The sequence below is a fragment of the Ischnura elegans genome, chromosome 3 (genome assembly GCF_921293095.1).
Source record: "Ischnura elegans chromosome 3, ioIscEleg1.1, whole genome shotgun sequence".
In the NCBI taxonomy this organism is placed as follows: domain Eukaryota; kingdom Metazoa; phylum Arthropoda; class Insecta; order Odonata; family Coenagrionidae; genus Ischnura; species Ischnura elegans.
In genome coordinates, this window is record NC_060248.1 from 127049677 (window position 1) to 127068382 (window position 18706).

General features: G+C 39.1%; 1 protein-coding gene across 1 annotated transcript in view; it reads right to left on the minus strand.

Moving 5' to 3' along the window:
- The window catches only part of LOC124156550, a 1117512-nt gene that overhangs the window by 604355 nt on the left and 494451 nt on the right, over nucleotides 1-18706 (minus strand). The window contains exon 6 of the mRNA XM_046531158.1: nucleotides 10998-11032. The gene's annotated coding sequence lies outside the window, so the exon portion shown is untranslated. The remainder of the gene's footprint in view (nucleotides 1-10997; nucleotides 11033-18706) is intronic.

Here is an 18706-nt window from a genome sequence, read left to right on the forward strand (position 1 = left end):
AAATTGGTGAAGGGACTAGGGACTGAGAAAAAATAGATGCCCTATTACCACTCTGAAGGTGGCACTTGAATTCAATGAGGTCGATTCAAATGTGAATATGATTACAGGCAACTGCGTTTATGAGAATTATTGCCTCGTCTTCTCATGAAGGTATCTCAGCTAACCTGCAACTATATTTCCTACAGTGGCTTATCCCGTCGATCGAATACATTGCCTTCGGCATAAAAGCACTTTTTCGTGCACCGTGGTCTTCATTGTCCGCCAAACCCTCTTTATTAACTCTGACAATTTTCATCCCTAACTTCTTCCCTCACGCGCATTTCTAGATGTTTTGATGCCTCATGAATAGAATTTTGGAAAAAGACTGCAGAACCGATAGCTAACCGGTATTTTCCCGCGTACAATAAGGCACTATAATACTAGCGATAAGTAGTTTAACGCTAGGAGAGCTTGACTTGGACTTGGTAAAATAGGCTTCGTATATGCAGTTAATAACTGTAGATCCTTCGAAATGTTCCTCGACGAGGTAAATAACATAAAAATACCCCAGGTTGGGCAGAATCACAGGTCGCAAAAAATATGTAAAAAACACGCACAGTAGGTACTAAACTTTCGGTGGCGCATTACCACCTTCCTCAGAGTTAGGTTGTCTCCTTACATCTTTTTTGTGACCTGTGATTCTGTCCAACCTGGGGTATTTTCAGTTAACAACTGTAATATTTGTGAATACTAACTACTTGCATGAAATTTTTGGCATGATAAAACTCGTGCACGAATCACTTACTGCACCTAATTTTTGTTTTTTTTTCTACTACAAATTGTCTTCCATCATTAATAGGAGTTTTATTAGTATGTTAGCATGTTCGTGTCCTTAGCACTCTCCTAGTTTCCAGTCGGACCCCGCGTCTATGTCCTGGTGCTTGGCATATTTCCGGAAAGCGCATTTCTGATTAAGAATAAGATTATTGCTGCACGCCTGATGTGGAATCACCCCGTGTACACATCCTGGTGGTGACTTGCGCGGTACCTCGTAGATGTCAATTTAGACGAATGGGAGGTAAATTAAAAGAGTGTTTTGCACTTACGATAAATACGGTAATATTCTAAATTGAATATATCTATCCTTCCTTAAAACCGCTTAATCTATGCAACGTTTGGATGAGTTTGAAGGAAGGAAGAAGGTCGCTCGCGTTGGCTGTTTTTATTTCTGTTTCCCCTGTGCGATGCAGCCCTCTTCACTCTTCCGCCTTTCTCCTTCACCGACGAGGTCCATTCCCATCTAGTCTCTCACAGGCCATTTTTCCCGCTGCCATAGAGCACACGTGGATGAACTTAAGCGTCTGACAACTTCACTAAATCCTACTCTCTCGAAAAAAGTGCAGGGATGGCGATATTTCGGGCGGATCGATAAAATGTGTTGAGAATCGATTCATCGAGTCGCACACTTTATGACGACCGTGAAAAGCCCCGAGTGAGCAAGTGACCGTTCAGCAGAAATCACGAATTTATGTTCACTGGATACGAGGCGATGGAGAAAACTACGGCCTTAGGGGTAAGAGGGAGTGGAGCAGCTGAAATCCTAGGTCTTATCTAGGTCCTGAATGTAAAGGCATGGACGACACATGCCGTCATAGGTATGAAGACCATATAAAAATGAGAGGTAGGAATTGTTGTCATTATATTGACTCGTAGAGTGATTTACATGACTGATTTGAGATGCAATTCCGTTTGGTGGACATTGTTGACTCTTGGTAATGCAGCTTTAATGATAAAATTCAGCAAGCGAGAGAAAGCTAGAAAATATCCAATTAAAGCAGATCATGGTGATATAATAACAAGTTCTGAGTAGTTTACACACGTGAGGGTAAAATAAAACTTTTCTCTTCTTTCATTTGAATTTTTAATCTCTACGTTGAAATATGGATTCGATTTAGAGATTTGAGTTGCCGTTTCCATGAATTTTAAATTAACATCGTAATGAAATAAAAATCCATCGAGAATAATATTACTATTTATCACATTATCCCGTGAGAAGAAAATTCGTCGGTAAGTAGTGGAAAGAATATATTGAAATGAATGAAACTTGGAATTGAAATATCACCGATACAGCTACGATTTAAAAGACAGCGTAGTGACTTATAAGGGTAATGATTTATCAAATGTTACTTTGCCGGCCTCGGTGGCGGTGGGGTAACGTCCTCGCCTGCCAAACAAGAGGTCGCGGGTTTGAGTCCCGCCTGAGTAGGTTTCCCCTGTCCCGGGCATGGTTGTTCGTGTACGTTTCCTTGTTAAAGTTCTTGAATACGCCGATGTAAAATGGTCAATATGGGCTGTATTCGGTGGTTTGAGGATAAATAAATAAATTAAATTAAATTGTCCGCAAAGGGAGAGACCTTTACTCGATAGCATATGGTCGACATTTTGTCTCTATTTTGAATTTACAATCAGCAGCAACTATCTTTTTTTAATGCTCTTCATTATAAGCATTTTGAACATTTATTCACTTTTATTTTGATATTCATTGTTAGGAAAATAATTATGTGGCATTGATTATGTGATTGGGCGGAAAATGGTCGATAACTTTTTGAAAAAGCCCTTCTGTAGCATAAAATATGTGGTTATAAAAATGAGGAATTCAGATTTTTGTTTTTAGGAGAAGTATATGAATAAATTTTACCGTGTGAATCGCTCAAAAATTTTAAAGCGCCATGTGAGCATATGAGGAAGTCGGTGAAATATTAAGCACCAAATAAATAACGCACCATTATCAGTAAAATTATTTTAATCCGCTCATTTAATTTTTCAGAGGTCTTATATATATTTTATCATCCTGTACTCTCTACATTAAGGCCAAAACGATATGTCAAATAAAATTTCTTATGATGGTAATTCCAGACATTCACATTATCTAATACATTTTTCCCTTGCTTTTAAACGATAGCAAAATCTAGCAGTGGCGAGGATATTTCTGAAGCAATTTAGCATTCTTTCAGCTCCCGCGAATTGAATTCACTAGCACGCCCAAAAATATCCACCGACGTTTTTAATTCACCCTCCACTTTTCTCTTTTCCTTGACCAATTCTCGCCATACTCCCCACGCGCGCCGTTGCTCACCTTTTTATGGCCCAAAGGATCGCGCACTGGGAAGACATTTGAATCCATCAAGGGACGTAGTGGATGGGAAGGATGCAGTGGAGATAAGGGATCCCTCGATGTGTTTGCCCGTTCCAGAGGCAAGGGACGAATGGGTGGTCACCGGTGGGGTGGCCACCCTGGCAAGGGAAAGGGAGTAAGTAATGGGGAAAGTAAAGCGAACCCAAAGTGGGATAGGGAAGAGTTCACGGGGGTTGGGGGGGGACGCTGTTCCTACAACTAAATCTAGGGAGTAATCCCGCATCCGGACCGCAGGGAGACGTGAGGAGAGAATGCTCCGCCACACGACGAGCAAATGGAAACATGGACGAAATGAAAGACCCGCGATAAGATTAGATCCGCCCGCTATATCCTCGTTTCCTCAGATCGTATCACTCCACACATAAATGTCCAGATAATGTCTCTCATAAGCCCGGCAACGTGATTTTCATCAATGAAATATGCTGTTAAAAAGGGCAGAAGCGTATGAGAAAGAAGTGCCATAGCCGTTAAAATTTATTCGATTTGAGTTATAATTTACTGCCAAACGAGTCCAATATTCTCCTTTAAATAACGATTCCATTTAAAATAAAAATTTCTTCGACATAATTAAAACTCTTGAACTGCGTCGACACTCCTTCAAACATTCATTTGCAAAAGCGAGAGACATGATTTAGACGCAAGCTGAGTGAATTACATCAGGCATTCTTACACTGTCACACAAAAATGGTAGAAATACTTTCAGGGAAAGCACGACTTCGTTCTCACATACGTGGTATCGTTCTGGAATTGACGGACCAAGGCACAGAACGCACAAAGTAATTAGGATAGATATGATCGCCATGCATCGAAACTCGTTGAAAACACCAAAATTGCCATATCCGTGGCAAAAGTTGGAATTCGTACGATTTCCTGATTTTCTGCCACGCATTCAACTATTAATATAAAATCAACTAATTACCACGGATAAGTTCCACCCAATTATTGAAAAGATATTAAAATAACACCAAAAAAGTTTGGTATCGGACTATCAACATTCCAACTACAGTATGGCATTGCACATATACCTTAGGTCACGAGGTAATTCCCTGCGCGTGAGCTGTGTTTTCTTCCGATGTGCTCAATATAATTAGGCTTTAGGGGTTTACATTTCTTCATATACTCATTAAACTTAATCGAAGCAGTACTAAAAGCCGTCCGCAAAATGTACACGCGAAAATTACTAATGTTAAGGCAAAGAGGTACGCAAAGTAGTACCAAACCAAATGTAACAGTAGCAAAGACACGAGCCATAAAATAATGAAAAATGTTGTCTTGTCATAAATCTAGAACATTTTCTCGTGAAACGACTGTGTGGCCGTAGCTGGGATTTGTATCGATGGGGTCGGGTGATAATTTCAATGATATTTAAGGAGCAGAATGGTCATGTGGACCATAAACATAATTCCGAAAAGCTAGAAAATTACTCGTTCCGCGATCTTCCCTCCCCCAGGTGAAAAGGCCAAGAAAAACGCGTGTTCGCATCGTTAAACGGAATCGTGCGGTCGAGCGGTTACCTCTGAAGTTTCCTTTTTTTTATCCTTCTCCTCCTCTTCTTCTTCCCATTCTACTCCGTCGTCTATTGTTTCCGCAGTTTCGCAATAAACGTTCGGCAATCCAAACAGCAATAATAGGTGGGAGGGAGACAGGAATGAAAGTGAAAGTTTGGAAAGTACTGGGGGGGGGAGTGGAAGAGGGGGTTTGAAAAGGGTAGTGGCAAATTAGACGTGAGGGAGGCGTGCCTATTTTGAGGCGAAAGGAGCTGCGGTCGGAAGGGAAGGTGCGCGGCAGGGGATGCCAGAGGAAAAGGGTTTTCTAATGTGGGCGCAGTGGTCCAGGTAGATGGGCAATGGGGATCAATGTGATGGGAGGGTGGAGGGGCGGGCGAAGATAGGGAGGGTGCACACACGAGGATAGCGGCCAAAGGAGAGGAAAGGATAGTCCAAGGGAGATTCTCCTTTTTATGTAATGGGCGGGCAAGGAGTAGGGCTGAGGGAAGGGGCCAAGACAGGTACGTACGTGGATTCCGAAGGAAGGTGGGTGAGGAGGAGAATGGACGAGTCGTGGGTTCCTTTTCCAGGCATCTTCTTTTTCGACTCGTTTACCAAATTGTTTACGCATTCAAAAGTTGCGCATGAAACACTACGCATTTTAGTGATTAAAATAAATTTTGGCAGATGGTTTTAGTTTTTTTACTCCACAATTCGACTCAGGTATTTGCCAAACTTGGGAAATTGTTTGAGCAAATTCAAGAAATTTTCTTACTTAACATTTTTATTATATTTTTACGCAAAAATTTACCAAAAGAAGAGGACAAGCAAAAATATGAAAAGATATGAGAAGTTGCCAAGCTAAGCACGAGCAATGACTTTATTTTGAATTGGCAATAGGAATAGAAGGGATAGAAAAAAGAGAAGATTATCGTTGCGCTACTGGGCTCATTTATTTGGTTTCGTTCATCATAATTAATTTTGAATGATAGAGCTGGAGAGTAGACGAACCGTGAGCTCCTTTTCCAGAATTGTTCTTTTTCGACTCGTTCATTAAGTTATTTGCTCGTTCAAACTTTCGTTCCTTTTACGCATCAAACACTATGCATTTCAGTGCTGTAATAACTTTTGGCTTTTTTCATTTTTTTACCCAATAATTAGTCTCAAATGCCTGTAAAAATTAATTTGGTATATGTTTGAGCAAATTTAATAATAATCTGCATTTATTACTAAATAATTGCTTTATGCTAACGTTTACCAAAAAAGAGGATATTCAAGAGCATGACAAGATTCGGACGAGAGAGATTCTCTTTTTTCTGGAACGGCAAGACGGAGGGCGCAGGAAGAGATGTTCTGGTGCCAACAATGAGTTTATTTCGGATAAGTATGAGGAGCAGTAGTTATAGAAAAAATTCATAGGACGACTTTTCTTTTTCCGTGCTCATTTTATTTGGTCTCGTTCATCAAAATGAATATTAAAGGAAAACACTTCTGGCACATGTTTATTGAACAGAAAAAATCGTCATTCCCTTCAATTATTTCCAATGATGTAGGTAACATGAAGTTGAGTACGTTTGCTCAGTAACTTGTTTTACAATAACCTCATTTGTATGGAAGAATGATCTCGAAAAGGGAAAAAATTGTGACTATCCATTCCACTATTAAAATACATTCGACAGATTTATTTACGCTCGTATTTTCATTATAGGAATCGTTCCTTAGGAACGAATATACTAGTTCAGCTGGAGGTGGCAATTTAAGGACTGAGAAGGGGGTTAAGAGTGAGGAGGTAATGTGGTAGGAAGCGATAGAAACAAAAGGCGATCGAGGGATTAGGGAATAAGAATTTATGGCGCTGCTTTTATTGGTTAATCGCAGTGTTGTAGTTCTACCATAACAGTATGTTTTTGGACAGAGGAAATACGAAAATAATTCCTAAAATAAATTTTTTTATTTATCCTGTGAGTTACCGATGGGGTCAGATTTTTAGCCAGCAACGTAATCTTATCGCTTAAAGTAAAATGTGACCCTAATTAGGAATGGAAATATTGAATGACCTTGAATTTTCAGTTAAAGAGAGAAGGCATACACACAGTGCGTGTTCAAACCCATATACTCCTTATATGGTCTTAAATTCGCTTCCAATGAATGCATGAAGAAAATGCTATGCTATGCAAGACCCACTAATCATCTTAAACTTATTGGTTTATATAATTAAACAAATTATCATAAGTGCATATATTCGCCATTTAAATGGGTGTTTTTTCTTCATTTCATATTTTTGCTCCTTAGTTATTGATGCGTAGCTACATTGAAAGTACTTGCACTGAACAAATGCCTCCACTAAAAGCAAAAAATGAAATGTGAGACATTGCGGATGCATTCATTATTTTCCAGAAGTATTGAGTAGAATATATTTTATCTTAAAAAAGACCGATTAATCAGTACAAGATACGTTACCACAAGTTATATGCATCAAGGAGAAATTAGCAAACAATACTAACACTAAAGGCGTGAGTTCAGAGAAAGAAGGAAGAGAAAGATGAAAGAGCAGAAGATGCATAAAAAGGACGGAGAAATCGTCAGAGTGCAAAGGGTTGAAAAAGCGGGAGGAGGAGAGGCTCGTTTGGGCGAAGAGGCGTGGGGTGAGTGGAGGGATAAGGGGAGGGGGCTTAATGCCTAATGGCTTTTGCGGTTGGACCGCCGCGGACTGGAGGCATGACGCGATAAGTGGAGGAGACACTCAGCCCATTGGACGAGTGCTGCTTGGGATGGGCCGACTCAGGACACGAAATACCTCTCCTCTGGCCTCCGCTATACGCACAATGACCTTCATTTCTAGCAGAATCGGAGCTTTCCTTCTTACTCGGCAAAGAATCTCAACGGCATCACTAAGGTAAAACATTTAGGGCTAGTTTTTTTCAGAGCATAAAAGTCAAGGATAGCTTTGTCTTTCCCTTGAGATCACTTGATTAACTAACCGTTAGCCTGAACTAATTTTTATTACTCTAAATTTCAAATATGTTTAAGTTACGGTTACGGCAGTATCATTTTCCGGTTAATCTGAAATAGACACCATAAAACCGTTCCTTAATGGGCGGAATAACTGCTCGAACAGAATTAATGAAATTCTGGGTGGACGCTACTCACAAGGTTACTTCTCAGATACATACTGCTTGCCTATGCAGCCTAACATGTTTAAAAAAATTAGGCCGCGCCGAAAATTTTTTAACACACCTAAGATATACTTTTTACAAGAAGAGGTTGGTGGTCAACAGCAGCTCCCTCTTATACTATACAGCTCCCTATTTTACAATAATTATCAGCATTACGAAATTATGTATCAGCCGAAATTCAGAATTTATGGATTACTCGCAGCACAGTACACATAAAATTCAACTCCTAATTGCGTTCAACAATAAGAAGAACATCAAGAAAGTGAAACAATTCCAAAAGCAACATAAACCTCCAGGAGGCCAAATACGGAGGATATTAAAATGTGCGGTAGTTATTTTTCTTCAATTCGTAAGTAAAAATTGATTTAAATGTCCATAGATCATTAATATTAAAGGATGGAAGCTTACGTACGTATCAATTGCCTCGATTCTTGAAATAACTTGAAAATAACCGAAATGCAAATTTATACCATAGAATTCCAAAGAAATTATTGGGAAAATCTTAAATACCTATTTCAAAGATCCGTGGCTCATTACAACGGTGCATATACGATGATATTTCTACCGGAAGTCCAATGAATGCGTAAAGAATATATAAATCTCTAAAAATTTCTATGCTAAATAGGTTCTTATAGAGAGATTTACAGATTATACACTTAAGAAGAAGTCTCGAGTAATAGGATTGCGATGAAAAGACCGTTTTCCAGGATATTACTCACTCGCATAGTGTACTCGTATCCGTCTCTCGAACCAACCCCTGCAACTCTCTTCAATCATGAGATAGTGCTCATTAAGGAAAATCATTTGACAAATGGAGAGGATCATGATTTCAAAGAATCATCCTCCTCCTCCTCCATTTAGAGAAATGAATTCCTCAGCGAGTTTTTAAAGGGAGGCCTACCCCACTGGGCAAAAAAATCCGTTCAGAGAAATGACAAACGACGTTAATCAGGGCTCTGTATTTTAGGAGCAGCGGCGGGAATCGTCGTCTCTACGCGGGCGATGACTTGTATATCCCGGAGATAAGACGAAGAGATGGCCAGCAGAGAGAAGAAGGCGGACCAAGTCCAAAGTGAGACCAAGCAAGCATTTTGGCTGGAGGAAAGGAAAGTGAAGGAGGGGATTTTCTGCGTAGGAAAAAAAACGTACAAAAGCGGATTTAAAAGGACTCGCAAAAAATTGAGAGATGATGCACAGTTTAAGATGAAAGGAGAAAGCTAGCAAGGGAAGCAAGAGGAAACACACTAGCCAAAGATTAGGGAGGAGATTGTTTGAATGCAATAATAAATAAATCTCTCTTCTCAAAATCAGTTTCCAGGACGACACAATCGGATAAATTGTATAAGTACGTTGATACCCTTTCTAAGAAATGGAGTCCATATAAGCAGAGGCATCGCGGGAAGGACATGAATTAGGTCTCGGCTTCCTCATTTATAATTACCAAAGCAGATATTTATTGTATTACCGTTGTAAAGACACTTAGCAAATGCTAAAATATAATAACAATATATTTTTAGGCATTTTAAGAACGAAAAGTTCTAAGTTTTAATTATTTCTGAACGATTTTTTTTCATTTAAATTAAATCATTCGATAAAAAAGTATAGGTATTGATGGCACCAGAGAGAACTGCAACAATTATTTCTGTTCGTAAAAAGGATAAGCAATAAACTCAACGCAATTTCAAGGTTATACTAATGCTAGGAAAAATAATGCATTTGTCTGAAATTGTAACTGTTTTATATCAACAATAATAGTAGGTTTTCAAATTGAAATTTCGATCAATTCGTTGCCCTACTTTTCTGTGACAGACAAATATTTTATTTCAACGTTTTCCCTCTGTACTCTATCTTATTGTAAATTTATAAAAATATTAATTCAATTTATTTTCATCCGTTTCTTTAAAGCAATCTGGTAAATAGCCTACTTGAATATTTCCACTGTCTAAACTCTCATGAATTTCTTATGGTTTTAGTTTCGTTTTCATTAGGCTTAGCGGGGTTCTAATGTCACTTAAGCTTGTACAAGAGCAACAAATAGAGGGCGAAACTTCACTCGTCCTTTCAGTTTGCGATCGAATCTGTAATAATAATACATACATCTCCCATTTTCATGGCTGCCTACCGTTGCCATCAAGCTAAATAACGACGGGAGAGAAATCCTTCGAAGAATACATCCTACGTGAAGAATTCAACAAAGCTACTAAAGACTTAGGTACAGGAGAGCAATAATGAGATTCCTTCAGACCTAATTAACAAAAAAACATGGCGGTAAAAACATGAAAAAGATTCTGTTGAAAATGAGTAGGTCCGCATATATAGAACAAGAGAGATGGCAAAAGACTTCCAGAAGTGCTACATTGTTCCTATACCGAAGAAGACGGTAGCCACGAAATGCAAACAGAATTTCACCAGAAGCCTAATATCGCATGCAACGAAAAACCTCATTAAAATAATGCTGAGGAGAATAAAAGGAAAAATAGGGAACTTGCTGGTTGAATATCATTTTGAATTTATATGATTTTAATTAACAAGCTTTTTAAGATGAGGTTTATGGCAATATAATTTAAATCGAGCTCGAAATCAACGACTGGCCGAATTTGATTGTACCATTCCTCTTATCGTCAGAAATAGGGGGAGGAAATGGAATAAATAGATTACGGCATTAGCCTTGAAGCTCTCACAGCAAACCACACTATCAATGTCCGGGAGATCACGGTATGATATCCGATTTTAACTCTACAGTAATCGTATTTCACGAAACATGCAGCAAAATGATTGAATTTTTTGATTGGTATTCATCTCGGGAGAATATAAACCATGTGTGTCGTTAATTTCGTTGGAATCGTTCAGGAAAAAATAATCAATCAATTGGATTGCCATTTTAATTTCTTGATCGCCTCAATGAAAGGATTTTTGCCTTTTTTTTGAACATTGGTATTGTCGTTTTTTTAGTTGCCATGATGAAAGTGGAAATGCTCGTTTCGTCAACCTAATTTTTTGCTCGCGAAGTTGAACATATCTGTTTCCCCGAATATTTTTTATGGCATATCAGCGTTAGCGTATATGTATAAGCATTTTAATTGACGTATCCATTTCAAAGGGAAATCGTGCATTTCATGTAGACTGAGTTTGAATGAATCACGGGAAGCAATTACTCACCTTTTCGATTAAATGAATTTCAGCGGAACTCGATCCTGCAAGAAAAGAAAAATTCACAGTCAATATCTCAAAAGGCAACTCAACCTACAATTGTAACCAAATATAGAGCATTCATGGTGACACTAATTTGTATTAGGACGTTTATCTTCATGCGGGAAACTGGAGGCGACCGGAACGCAGGAAATCCGACACATCGAAATCTGTCCAATAAAAAATACTAAATCACGGATTTGAAGCGTCGGATTTATGATTAGCTGCGTTTTTCTATTTTTGTCATTTCAGGGATGAATTTGATAGGATTTTATCGGCACTACGTTCTTTTAAAATTGGATTTTTTTTCTCGGTATAGCTATGAAGTCATACCATTGTATTGAAAAATTATTTGGGAGAGCATATAGAGTATAGAGATTACTCCAAATACCGCTTAGTTTTCAATTGGTCTGCCTTAATAATAAATGCTTTTTATAAAATTACTGTTATGTATATTTCTAAGGTACTCATTTCTTATCATAAAATTACGAGTTCAAAGCATTTATGTTCATCTACTTTTCTCTCAGCATACACTTCCCGTTTCTGACTTTTCATAACTTTCATTTTTAAATTCTATTATTCCCTAAGAAAATGCTCATATATATCCTATTATAGAGATTTCTCTAATATACTTAAAATACTTACCGAGACATTTTCTTCTGGAATCATTTCAAATGAAATATTGATAACGTGGAGACAAATAAAAATGTGATTTAATATGGTACGGAAGAGAATAAAGAATTATCTGAATTTTCGCTGATATCCCTCAAAAACTATTACCCAGGGTTACATCACACAAGTAGTCAATAGCGATGGCAGTATGAAGGGAAGAATTGATCAGAAAAGGGTAACAGACTGCCATTGTTAAACTCCAATCAACTTGATAGTTCATCGGGCAGAACCATTACTCATGTTTTAATATGACAGGAAAATGACTTTAAATCAATCAGAAAAATTAGTATTGATACTAAGGCACATCTGTTTCAGCCTCCATAATTCAATGCAATAGCTAAACGAGAAGATATCCAGTAATACTTTTTTTGTAAGCTGGCATGCATCCCTACGGTCGGGTGAGATGTTGGTCAAGGACGAAGGAGACGTAAGGCGGATGAACGAGGTGACGCGACGTAGCTATTAAGCAGCCGGCTTCGGGTCAGTACCTTCGAAGAGAGGAAATTAGCGTCGCCTGCTATCAGAACGCATACGAGTATCCCGTGTCGCAGGAAGTTGAAACGAACCGAAAACTAAGCATCGATTGATATTCATCCACCAAATATCACGGTGATGTAAATGCTTCTGCTTGAAGGCTTCCTCACCCATTGTGAACCCTTTCTCGCAACGGGCAATCATTCAATCTAATTTGCTTGAGAAAAATAAAGACGTGATTTAAATATGGTACCGAAGAAAATAAAGAATTCCCTGAATTTTCGCAGGTACCACTCGAAAACTATTACCGAGGGTTATATCACACAAGTAATCAATAGTGATGGCAGTATGAACGGTAGAATTGATCAAAAAAGGGTAACAGATTGCCATTGCTTGTTTGTTTGTTGACCTATACTCCAAGAAATGTTTTAACATGTACTAAACGAGGTCAAGATAAGGAAAAAGAAATAGAAATTGAGAGCAAATATCCTTCAGAGCGATACGGAGAACATCATATTAGAACACATTTACGTTTCCAGTTACGACAGAAGCGATAAATGAAGAAAGATATTTTGCCGAACGGATAGGAATGGGCATTAGTTCTTCGCCCAAATATTGAGTGAATTTAATTCTTCGTTAGATCATTTTTTTTATTTTAAAATTTATTCTTAAATCACCGAATACACCTCATATTGGCCATTTCACATCGGGGTATTCAAAAATTTTTAACAAGTAAACGTACACGAACAACCATGCCCTAGACAAGGCAAACCTACCCAGGCGGGGCTCGAACCCGCGACTTCATGTTTGGCAGACGAGGACGTTACCCCGCCGCCACCGAGGCCGACGATTTTCTTCACTTGCCAACCTCCTTGTGTCCTAACGCCCCATCCCCCGCCACGCACCTAATGACGCGACTTAGCGGGTATAGTATTTAGATATAGATGTAGACTCCGGAGGGAATGGAAAACAGGAAAGGAAGGGCTCGAGATATCTGGGAGTAAGCTGGAGGCGAGTTGCCGAAGATAGAAGAGAATAGATACAGATTGTTGACCAAAAACCAGCTTGGGTTTCAGTGGCAAGTAATGGACAAGGATAAACCCTGAGATTTTCCCGGCGTATGACGATGTTGAAGTTATTTCGGGTTTCCCACCGAGTGAGGTCCTCATCTCTGCCGACGTTTAGATGGTCGTGTCGACCATCGTCATCAAGGCCATCGAAACTTCTGCAGAGGTGGAGGACCTCACCCGGTGGGAAACCCGAAACAACTTCAACATCAAGGATAAAGCCAGTTAGAGAGGGAATGGTGCCTCCACTTCAAAGTGGTTTCTTACTTGCGATGCGATTCTCAGTGTGTGTTTGTATTCCTGGGAGAGATACGGAACCGAGTTGATTCCCGCAGAGCATGCGAATATTGGGAGGACGAAAGGGTTTGTTTGGAAAAGGGTGCTGGATTATGAGGATTCGGGGCGGGGACGTTATGAGTCGTTATTCGGGGGGGAGGGTGTCTAAGAGGGCGAGGGAGGGCAGACGGGGGGAGTCGGAGGTCGCGTGGCCCTGCAGGTGACCCCCTCTTCCGCTCCTCCCCACCCAAATGAAGGCCGGTCAGCGAAAGGTTAAAGTGATGGAAAAGGCAGATGGGGATATCATTCATCGATTTATCGATTGGACCTTACTACCCGCGGCATTGATTGTTGGCGTGCACGACACGGCTGTGGGAATAGTACGCTATATGCTGTCGGGGGAGGGGTGTTTTGGGGGGGCTCACTAGGGGGGGTGGGGGGAGGGTCGGGTTGAATGCCGCGAAGGAAGCAATTTGGGAATTCCCCACTCTCTGCCGTAAAAACCAAATGATCGAATGCCGACCGAACGGTTCCAAACGGACCACCGCATAGTATTATGCGCGCCACACACACCCGCGCCGTGGGAGTTGTTCGTCCAGAAAGGCCCTGCGAGGGCCGCTCCTCTTTTGTTTCCCTCTCTCTCTCTTTCGAATTTTTAGCCCCAGGGACTCGAGCGGAATGAACGATTTTTCATTATTTATTTCGGCGGTTAATAGGGTGTGGACTCCGGATCGATTATTGGATTTCTGAAGCAGACTGTTACTGTCGAGGGCGATTCAAATGCCGACGGATGAAACGGAAAGACAAAGACTTAAGCTGCAACGGCAATATCTCCGTGACCAAGAGCATTGCAGTACAATAGTTTATACTAAAAGAAGTTTAGCTAATAGTGGTAAAATAGAGGATTAGGGTGCGTCGACAGCTAGGTTATTTAGCACCACCACTCAATAATTTAATTCAAATCAAATAGGAGTAATATATTAATAATAGGGTGGTTTCCTATTATTTTTTATTGCCTAAATCGAAAGATTATTACTCCTGGAGTACGAATTTCACACTTTTAGATTGTAAAATGGAGATATCTATTTTTTGCGATTAAATGAAAAGTGAAAATTTTCAAGCGCGCGAAAACGTGACGGCTAAGTATGAATGCTGGGAAAAGCCCGTTTGACGTCATTCTGGTTCCCGCTGTTGCAAAGTGAGGTGACCTTGGGGCGAGAATATGTGCGCCGCTGAGATGCAGGCTGCTAGCAGGTAGCAGAGTGCCCTGCTAGCAGATAGCGCTTGGCCTAAATAAGGATTATTAATACCCTATCAAACGAAGGAAACTTTCCGACCTTAGCCAGTTTTAATAGGTGATTATTAAGAGATGTTTCCCTGAGCTCTGTGCTTCATGTATGCATTGGTAATCTCAGACGATGTAAAAATCCTATCTACTCGTATAGAAACTAGGTCCCTGTGACGTCACGTGGAGTGGAATCGAATGGGCGCCAAACTGGCCTTTTCCAAATGCGGTTAAAATTGAGCATTGTCATTCGTCTGAACTGGGATTCCTAAAAACCAAATAATTTTTATATTATGAATACACTAATGGTGGGTAACGAATCGCAATCAATTCATTTCGTTTTCTTTGATGAAGGAAACTTCCCTATTATAAAGGATAAGTACACTTTAACTAAATAAAATTGGCAGGTATGCTTAAATTTAATTGAAAATATGAATTTCATCGAGAAACAAAATTCTATTGCTTAAATTATTAGGGTGGTCTCATAAAAGGGATTCAAAGTCTCCCCCTCTATTAAATCGTCTCCGCACGTCACGGTATTTCTCACATACTGTAAGGATATGCTATATACTTGAAGGGCACCTACACACATTACATTGAGGAGCTTGCTTCTCTTCGGTAAAGAGAAAGGCTTGAGCCGATTGGCAGTACCCCATCCTTAACCGCGTGATAACTGCTTCCTCCCTTCGATTGTTCCTGGCGGAGTAGGGCCACGCTGACGTTTAAGTCTTGATGCTAAGAAGTTAATCATTATTCAGAGTCCTCGATGATTCCCTCCATTGTTCAAGTATAGCATTTATAAGTGAGGTGCTTAGGTCCTCGTAGAGGACTAGCGTCGACGCATACTGAAACACATTTTTTAAACGACTGAATAGCGAATGCAATACGTCACTTTATAGCTTCTCTCACTCACTGCTTCAACACAAACGTTGCAACGGATAGATACGATTAGAGCCACAAGGGGATCGTTCAATAAGCCCCTAGAACTTCCAAGAGATTGCTCTGATGCTCTCTTATCATTAAAAATTAATTTCTTCCAGTAAGCAGCACTCTTGAATAGTAAGCTGTGTACGCACCACAGTTTCATTGTTGTTGTCGATTGAAGTAAACAACTTTCATATGTTTGTAAAAATGGATAAAGGTAAGTTTAGCGGGATCATCAAACACTTAGTTTTGAAAGTGTAACTCATGACTTCAGGCTTGGCCCTGTGAAACCTCTCCATATTGGAAATAAAAGAATAAAACATTTTACTAAAGTGAACCTTACAAAGTTTTATTCTTTCCATCCAATATTTTTGAAAGATTTAACACCGAAAAAAATCAAAGCTAAGTTGATTTTTAAAAATTCTTTAATTGTGCTCGTAGTATTTGATTCGGCATGACGGGTGCCGAATTTGCTCACAGTAGAGAATAAACGCAATGTTTTGGTCAACTCTGAGGCTGGTTTGGACATATGAGGAGATTCCAACATTCTACATGTTGGACAGCTTTAAAAATTTGGAATAATGCTTAGAAAAATTTATGGGAGTCAATGTTAAAAAATATAAAAAACTAACCAAAAATACTTTGTTTTTCTACCTTTTTCTAAATACTTATTGAACGACCCCTATAACCACAGGCTAAGCTAGAGACGGGCGAGTTTCACTCAGGATAGGTGAGCAAGTTCCATTGTCTGGGGCGCCTCCCAATTCGCCGATTTCTATTTACGGGTGTTCAAAGGCTTCGATCGAGATCTAAATGCGAGACCCTTTCATTAGTCCATCTTCACCCCCCACTTCATAAAACATCTTCTATAATATACAAGAATTACCATGAGAAAAATTCCCCTGGACCGGGAATCGAACTTCGGACCTTAAGCTTTCCGGGCCACTGCGCAGACCACTACGCTATCCAGATTCTTTAATTCCCATGGCAATTATATCGAGGCTCACGGTACTAGATGTTAAGAATTGCATATAGATCCTCTGTAATATTGCAGAAGTTTGTTAGCCTGAGGAACAAATGTGTGGAAGTAGAGAATGGAGTTGTTTATTTGTTGGCTACAAATTCAAAGCAAATGTTTAATAAATCACACCATAGTTAAAGACATTTACATTTTATTCTGTCCCGTTTCCAATAAATCGGCCATTCCTGAAGGTGCAGACTAATGGAACGAATCTGCAACGAGGATAAGGCTGATGCAACGCATTGCAGAGATGGAGGAGCTCAAGGTAGCAATCCGTCATTCAGTTAGATATTTATATTTCGAAGAATTTATACCAGACAGCTCATTTCATCAATGCACCTAATATCTTACAAAACAATAAATTCATTTTAGAACATCATTTTCTGACATAAAGATATTGAAATGACGGAGAGAGATTATTTCGGTTATCAATTTCTGAAAAACCCGTATAATTTACATGCCAAGGGAAATTTTCCAATTAAAGCTTGACATCATTTTTCTTTTCTACAGCTCTCCAATTTGGAAAATTAACAAACCAGAAATTGCACCGCAAAATTGAAAATTCTCCTTAAAATCAAGCTAATGTCATTGTTTGGTCCAATTCGATATCTCACAAAAATATGACCCAATAAAAAAACATCCAGATTTTTGTTGATTAATCGAGTCGCCAAATCAATATGCAGTTATTCATTCGATAAATTCGTTTCGCTCATGGAAAATTCGTGTCGTAGCGAACATAAACCTCCAGAAATAAAATGACTCGTCTACCTCGAAGCTCGTTATCGTATACTCTACCTTGCTCAATATGAGCGCGTGCAGTCAAATGCTTAACCTTGTCAATTTTCCCCGCCTTTCGTTTTTAATTGGTATTATAATAGGAATAATTAAACATAGTAATAAATTCCACTTCATCCACCCCAAGCAGTATATATTAAAGATGGATAATATATTCAAATAATCAATCTGATTTACGTGAGTTTATAATTCCATCAAAAGTGAGAAATACTTACTTAAAATTTCAGAGACTTTTTAATAACTTGATTCACAAACAACGAGAGCCCTTTTTCGTTGAACTATTATCAGCAATAAAACTATCAAAAATACATTAACAGGAGGAAAATTAACGTATTAAGTAGGTAAATTTGGTGTTGTCAAGGTAAAAATTAACCTTTTGACAAGATTAAACGCTTTCAATATTAAAAATTGTTGGCATCAAAATATATTTCCATCTATTTGAGCCATTCTGACGGTAATTATATCTAAAATGTTTTTGAAGATGATTGTATCCCTAAAATTCGTTATTTTATCATATTATCTCTTGGAGTCAGCGTGTACATTAAAGCCTTATATCGCAAAAAATATAAACAATTTCTGTGCAGCTATGCTTTTAGATTATTTAATCCAATTCCTGATGACTACGATAAAAATGTTCCCTTGGGTGTACCAACGATGAGTCGAAAAAAATTCTGATAAACTGCAGAGGCAAAGGTTGCTTTAATCGTGGATGTGGTAAAAAAATTCATAATTACGTTTATAAAATACAGAAAACAAGTTATTCGTGCGTAGGATATAACCTCAAAAAAAGTAAGGCAAGGGAATGTGTGAAACCAAAGAAATATTGCACATGATTATTTTGTCAACTCATGAGAGGAATCTCTGATACCTTCAGTTTGGTCTTTCGTAGCTCTCTTTTGAAATATAAATGGCTTTAAATAAATACCTCTTCCTGGTAACTCTGTTGTGTCCCTCCGCGTCCACCAATTACTTCTTCCCGCCTACGTTTACGTCTTCTGACCCCTCCCTTTCCCTTCCACTTGCTTGTTTCAGTTCCATTGCCACCCTCCAATTCATCAACCCCACCGCGCAATCTTCTCCAACTCTCCTCTACCATCCACATTCAGCTAGACACCCTTATCCTAACACCTTCTCGCCATTACTTATTTGATTCTTGTAATCAGTT